Source organism: Lontra canadensis, unplaced genomic scaffold (genome assembly GCF_010015895.1).
Source record: "Lontra canadensis isolate GAN:19392208 unplaced genomic scaffold, GSC_riverotter_1.0 scaffold47, whole genome shotgun sequence".
Lineage (NCBI taxonomy): Eukaryota > Metazoa > Chordata > Mammalia > Carnivora > Mustelidae > Lontra > Lontra canadensis.
The window spans coordinates 11,630,204-11,637,595 of NW_022631041.1; the positions used below are offsets into that span (position 1 = coordinate 11,630,204).

The 7,392-nt window shown below is 39.0% G+C and overlaps 1 protein-coding gene across 2 annotated transcripts in view; it reads right to left on the reverse strand.

Moving 5' to 3' along the window:
• FILIP1 (filamin A interacting protein 1) overlaps nucleotides 1-120 on the reverse strand; it is a 226,713-nt gene extending 226,593 nt beyond the window's left edge. Inside the window, exon 1 of one of the 2 annotated variants that reach the window (XM_032873171.1) lies at nucleotides 17-119. The gene's annotated coding sequence lies outside the window, so the exon portion shown is untranslated. Of the gene's footprint in view, nucleotides 1-16 lie in introns of both variants that reach the window. The other variant, XM_032873170.1, reaches the window with a different exon arrangement.
• Between the last annotated feature and the right edge of the window lie 7,272 nt (nucleotides 121-7,392).

Consider the following 7,392-nt stretch of genomic DNA (forward strand, 5'->3'; position numbering starts at 1 on the left):
AAAAAGAAAAAAGTACCTTGAGTTTTCTGGGCACCAAGATGATTCTTTTACCTGTAATAAGTCCGGACTGAGTCTCTCTATAACAGACAATTTTGCCAAACCCAGGATGTATGAGGAGCACTGGCATATAGAGAACCCCAGGGTGGGCTGTATAGCAGATCAATCTACCTTTGTTGAATGAATTAACAAATTACTTCTGATCATCATTTAGCACTGTTTCCATATTTTAAGAGTTTGATCCTTTGATCCAGTGTTTATCCTACTTCTCGATCCATCAGTTAGAGATCAATCTGACATAAGCCTGGAGATGTATCCTCTTGGATTCCACCAGGAGGGAGAAGTATTTAACTTGTTCCTATTATAGCAGATTAATCTGATTAATCTGACTTACTCCTGTCTCCTGCAAAGATTAAAAAAAGTTGCTTGATCCTCTAGGAATTCTTTCAAAATTCTGTGTGCACTTCTCATGGTTGTAACCTCTCCTTCTAATTTGGTAGCAAATGCAGCTTAACCTAAAAATATCAAAGGAAGACAAAGAAAATGTTTTCTTTCCTCAGAGACTTCGAAAAAAACCAGTTATATTCTAGCAAATTCTTAAAACACTGAGCAAAAAACTTAAAACACACAAATGCACCCCAAAAGATGTCCAAATGCAACATTATATTCAAATAGTACAACTCTGACACCAAGTGGTAAAAAAAAGTATAAGCTCTGACTAAAAAATGCTGAGGTGGTATTTGGTATATTTGGTAGACCAAATAATTTATATAGTCATTGCTATGTTACCGTTTGAGACTCATTGTCAATACCATCTTCCAACTAATCATTTAAAAAAAAAATTAGCATTGCTCCCTAGAGGTGCTGTGAGAATTTAAAAAGTTAGTAAAAGAAAAAGAAAATTCTAATGCCTGGCATGCAAGAGCTAAATAAATGTTAACTCTGGTTATTGACTAATTTTATGTCTGCTAGATGATAGGGACACTAAGCAAGCTGTCCTTGTACCCAGGGTACAGGAGTGTAGAAGGAAAACAAGCAAAAAAAAAAAAGGAAGAGTTAATAGGGTCTATGGTAAACAGGGTTAATAGATGTATGGAAGACACACAAAAGGGAGACACCAATTCCTGTCGAATGTTTTCTCTAAGAATTGCTCCTTCCTCAGATACAGACCTTTAACAACTGTATTAGTAGTCTGTGACCCTAGTCACTGGCCGTGAACTATTGACCCAGTGTTGGACACCTGTCCCGAAGCGGAGCCCATCAATTTTTTGCTTCTATAAATTAGCACTTGAAATGTTTATATATTCATTAGTCTGAGATGTCTGCTTGAGTGAAGGATGTAAAATGTGTGGTAAGGTGGTCATGTGTACAGAGAAATAGGAAAAGTCTGCTTAGGAAGAAAAAACAAAAAACAGAAAGAGAGACAGAGATGAGAAAATCTATGTGTCTCCATAAAAATAGGATTTTCTTTTGAGAAACAAGCTGCCTAGAGTCCCAGCTCTTGGTTCAAGATTGGAAAATGGTCAGAACTACACCCAGCCCTTGAATTTTAAACAATATCTTTAAAATAAATTTGTACCTTGCTAAATCTTGCCCTAGCAAGTTTGTTACTTTCCACCGAAATAATCTTAGCTTAGACACTGGATAAACTCGGACTTAATTTCCCATCCAATATGTTATTGAATAATTCTGTTTAAATATCTGGGTACCACCACTACATAATATAATTATATACTATTGGTCAAATTTTGGTTTTCACTAGTGGGGTGGCTGTATTTTTGTAGGATGTAAAAGCCTATCAATCTTAATTCTTTGATTGTGAGGAAAGTATTTATGTAAACCTACAGACCAAAAAAAAGCTCATTTGAATTTAAAATTTTATAAACATTGTAATTATTTCATAATATATACATATTAAATCACTGCATTGTACACCTTAAACTTATACAATGTTATATGTCAATTTCATCTGAATAAAGCTGGGGAAAATTTCATGATAAAAAACTAAAAGAGGGGGTGCCTGGGTGGCTCAGAGGGTTAAAACTCTGAGTGTTCTGGGATCTCAGGGTCCTGAGATCGAGCCCCACTTCAGGCTCTCTGCTCAGCGGGGAGCCTGCTTCCCCCTCTCTCTCTGCCTACTTCTCTGAGTATTTGTGATCTTTGTCTGTCAAATAAATTTTTAAAATCTTTTTTTTTAAGATTTTATTTATTTATTTGACAGACAGAGATCACAAGTAGGCAGAGAGGCAGGCAGAGAGAGAGAGGAGGAAGCAGGCTCCCCACAGAGCAGAGAGCCCGATTCAGGGCTCAATCCCACGACTCCTGGGATCATGACCTGAGCCAAAGGCAGAGGCTTTAACACACTGAGCCACCCAGGCGCCCCAAAACTTAAAAAATCTTTAAAAAAAAATAACTAAAAGAGGTAAAACATAAAAGTAAATAAATTTTTGCAAATATTTACTTAAACATTTTCCTGGTTGATTAAATTACCATATAGGCAAAGTGTGAAGTTTATGTTTCACAAGCATGACAATAGTAAGGTAAAACTGACAGAAAAAAATTCATCTGGTGTAGAGTAGAGGTCAAGTAAGGAAGAGTGCTATATTTCTAGCAATCAATTCTCCACAGCTTATGCATGTGCACCCCATGGCCATTAAATTTAAGAAGAAATATAAATCAAATTTTGAAAGTAATCTTTAAATTTAGGACACACAGAAAGTTTTAAGCAAGAAATCATCTAAAGTACCACCACCAACAGATAATTCCTTTATTTTCTGCTCAAATATAATTTTTACAGAGATCATAATAAATGCACAAGGTTTTACCTTTGCCTTTTCCCTAATAACTTGTGAACATTCTCTTCATTGAAAGATGGAAGGTAGTAGGAAAAAGAGAAGTTGACTATAGAATAGCCTTGTTCAGCTACCCCAAGGACCCCATTTTTAAGATGCTCTTATACTGTCCAAAAACTTTTAGAGACACAAGACTCTAGCCAAATATGGTGCATACACACACACACACACACACACACACGCACACACACTCCCCTATGTCATGCCTAAATAGGGAAAAACAGGATCACAGTTCTGTGAGCAGTTTGCTGGCTAAAGAGGAAAAGAAGTAGAACATATCAAACCATTGTTCTATTCTAAGCTTGGGTTAGTTTTATGAGTTCCTCAAATATAGGGCCATGTTTTATGTTCATATCCCCCAAAAGCATCTATCCTAGGTTTGTGCGAATGGTAAAAGAAATGCATATTCTCAATTCAAGATATCTACCCAGGTCCCTTAAACCCTTCACATCTAGGTATGATCAGCTAGAACTACTGTTCCACATTCTTTGTGAGTCCCTAACCTTCCTCCATTCTTCTACATATCTATTAGGGGGCGTTTTGTTCATTGTCATCTCTGTTTTGATGTTTGTTTCTTCACTGTTCCTGCTTTGCACCAAGAACACTCAGGCATGAAACTCAGGCTTTTACTCAATTCAAAGCACATACCACCACCTGCCACCCCCAAAGAGAGAGAGAGAGAGAAAATTTATTTAGCAAACTTTTCCTGATTCCAGTAAAATTACAGAGGATTGAGAGACATATGTCTCAGGAATGATTTTCTTAGTATCATAATCCCGCTGTTATCCATGGGGGATGCGTTTCAAGACCGTCAATGGATGCCTGAAACCACAGATGGTACTGAATCTGATACACACTATGTACATACTACACATACATACAATGTTTTTTCCTATACTTATGTACCTATAGTGAATCTTAATTTATAAATTATACACAGTGACAGATTAATAACAACTAATAGGGGCACCTGGGCGGCCTAGTCATTAAGTGTCTGCTTCAGCTCAGGTCATGATTCCAGGGTCTTGGGATCAAGCCCCGCATCGGGCTCCCTGCTTGGTGGGAAGCCTGCTTCTCCTTCTCATGCTCCCCCTTGCTTGTTTTCCTTCTCTTGCTGTGTGTGTCGCTCTCTCAAATAAATAAATAAAAGCTTAAAAAATAACAACTAATAAAATAGAATAATTATACTGTAATAAATATTTGTTTATGTAATAAATATTTGTGAATGTGGTCTCCCCCCCCAAAATATCTTTTTTAAGTTTTATTTATAATCTTTACATCCAATGTGGGGCTCAAACTCATGACCCTGAGATCAAGATTCAAATGCTGACTGAACCAGCCAGGCACCCCTCAAAATACCTTATCGTACTGAACTCATTGTGCTCCTTGCCATGATGTGAGATGATAAAATGCTTACATGATGAGACGAAGTGAGGTGTATTGTGGTGCATTGTGATATAGCCTCAGGCTACTACTGACCTGACTTTGTCAAAAGCGAGATCACCTACTTCCAGACCAGAGCTGACCAGAGAAAGCAAAACTGCAGATAACAGGGAACTACCACGTAAACAGAAATTCAAATAGCATGGTGGACATTACTCTTCATAAAAGTCCTTTTAAGGTTATACTGGTAACTTTTCACCAGTTGTTTTATTCTTTTTTTTTTTTTAATTGTATTTATTTATTTGACAGACAAAGTTCACAAGTAGACAGAGAGGCAGGCAGCGGGGAGTAAGGGAGGAGCAGACTCCCTGCTGAGCAGAGAGCCTGATGCAGGGCTTGATGCCGGGCTTGATGCAGGGCTCGATTCGAGGTTCGATCCCAGGACCCTGGGATCATGACCTGAGCCAAAGGCAGAAACTTTAACCACTGAGCCACCCAGGCACCCCCAATTGTTTTATTCTTATCATGCCCAGCCTAAAGCCATTCTCTTTCATTTCTATCTTATTTCTCAGTTCTTTCTTTCCAAGTTGTCCCAATGATGTGGAGAATAAAGGTAAAAGAAATACAGAAAAAAATTAAACTTCCTTATAACTTACAGCCTTCTGACAAGTACTTGGGATAGGCAGAGTGACCTTCCTCCAGAAACTCAACTGCCTCAGTGTTAATACTTTATCAGAGACAGGGTGCTTGGGTGGCTCAGTCAGTTAAGCGTCTGACTCTTGATTTTTGGCTCATGTTCATGATGTCATGAACATGTATCAGGCTCCGAGCTGGGCATGGATCCCGCTTGGGATTCTCTCTCTACCTCTCCATCTGCCCCTACCCCTTGTTCACAAGCATGCAATCTCTCTCTCTCTCTCTCTCTCCATAAATAAATAAATAAATAAATAAATAAATAAATAAAAATATATAAATACTTTGCTAGAGGAAGACAACCTTAGCTTGACATTAGCCCAACCTCCAGGATCCTGTAAAAATCCCTTTGGAAACTTCCCTTATCTCTAGCCACAATACCCCAAAGATATATGTTAGCAATCATTATCCAAATATGTGGCCCACTGATATATACCTGAAGGGTCCCATGACTTAGAGTTTCTAAAGAATAGTAAATGACCTTCTCCTAACCACAGTTAGCCCCTCACAGCCCTAGAAACCTTGCTTTCAAATTCCTTAGACTTATGCTCTCCCTAACCCCCTCCCAATTTGGAAGTATATATAATCAGTCACTCCTCACAATCCCAGTGCAGCTCTTTCTTCCCACAGGTCCTATCCCCATGCTTTGATAAAACCACCCTATTGGCACTGAAGCTGTCTCAAGAATTCTTTGACTATTCTCCTGAGCTCCAACATTTCACATCACCAAGAGCTCCAAATTATCTTCCTCTATAATGTAACACTAGTCAACAAACCTAGAAAGGGATGAGCAGAACAGTAACACATTTAGTTTAGCTGGATCTAAACTTCTGGTTTAAAGAATAAAGTAGGTAATTCCCTCTTCTCCCATAAATCACTTTAAAAACCACCAAGATAGGGACACCTGGGTGGCTCCAGTCAGTTAAGCATCTCTCTTCAGCTCGGATCTTAGACTCCCCCTCAGCGGGGAGCCTGCTTCTCCCTCTGCCTGCTCTCCCTCTGCTGGTGCTCTCTCACCCTCTCTGATGAATAAATAAAAAATGAAATATTTTTAAGATTAAAATAAGTAAATAAATAAATATATAAATAAAACCACCAACATAACAAGAAAAGAAATGTATAGCACATCTTTGAGACTAGAGGCAACTGATATTAAAACCCACAATATAATGGAAAGAGGCCAACACCACAGAAGATGAAATAAAAAAGAAGAAGGTGTCTGTTGCTACAAATCTCAGAAATAACCAGCAGTGTACATTTCTCATAGGTAAAGGACACTGTATGAGTCAGAGTTCTCCACAGAAATAGAATCATTTGGATATTACATATATATAGCACACATATAATAAATACATAATACATATATATTAAGAGATATATTAAAGAATTAGCTCCTACAATTATGGAGGCTAACAATTTCCTTCTCCCTCCATGCCCACAGTTCTTCATCACACTGCTTCAAAGAATGAAGTCCAGACAGAGTGATGGGGCAGCAAAGAAAAGTTTATTAAGTGATAGTACAAAGCTCAGGAAGAGGGAGGGGACCAAGAGGGCTGCCACTGGAGTTTCTAAATCTAGGGGTTTTTATAGGCTTGTTGGCAGGCTGTTTTAATCTGATTAACCCTCCCTTAGTCTGTCATCCAGTCAGGTTTTTGTCATCTATCAGTGGGAAAGGGTGGAGGACTCCTTCCAGGGTGGTGAAAAATCCTTTTAAGGGTGGTCTCCTCTTAGGCAGAGCCTCCTGTCCCGGCCTGCCTTTGTTCCAACTATCCTTTATCAGCAAGTCTTAAAATCTGCTGGGTTAATCAACAAGTTGGAGGCCCAAAGAGCTGGTGATTTAGTTTCAGCCTGAGTCTAAGGACCCAAGAAACAGGGCAGGTGGTGTAATTCCTGTCCAAACATCCGCTGGCTCCAGACCCAAGAAGATGCTTTAGTTTGAGTCCAAAGACAGGCTGGAAAAACTCTCTTAGGTGGGTGGGGTCGGTCAGTCTTTTTGTTCAATTAAGGCCTTCCACTGATTGGATGAGACCCACTTATGTTAGGAGAAAAAATCCACTTTTGTCAGAGTCTACCATTTGAATGTTCATATCATCCAAAAACATCCTCTTAGAAACATCCAGAATAATGTTTGACCAAATATCTCACATCTCATGGCCCAGTAAAGTTGACACATAAAATCAACCATCATAGACACATTGACGTAAAAAGCTGAAATCCTGTCAAAAAAACAGAAGACAGAGTGCACTGACTAGCACCAAGATCACTCCTTTTGTTCCAAAAAGCAGAAAAACAAGTGCTAAGTGATGAGTAGCAGTAAACAAAATTTGTCAGAAGGAGTCGGCCCCTGGAGGCCACTGGAACTGAAAAGGAGGAAGGAAGGGAGGGAAAGAGGAAGGAAGGAGGGAGGGAGGGCAGGAAGAAGGAGAGGAGAGGACAGGAAGGAAGGAAGAGGGGAAATATCTCTTCA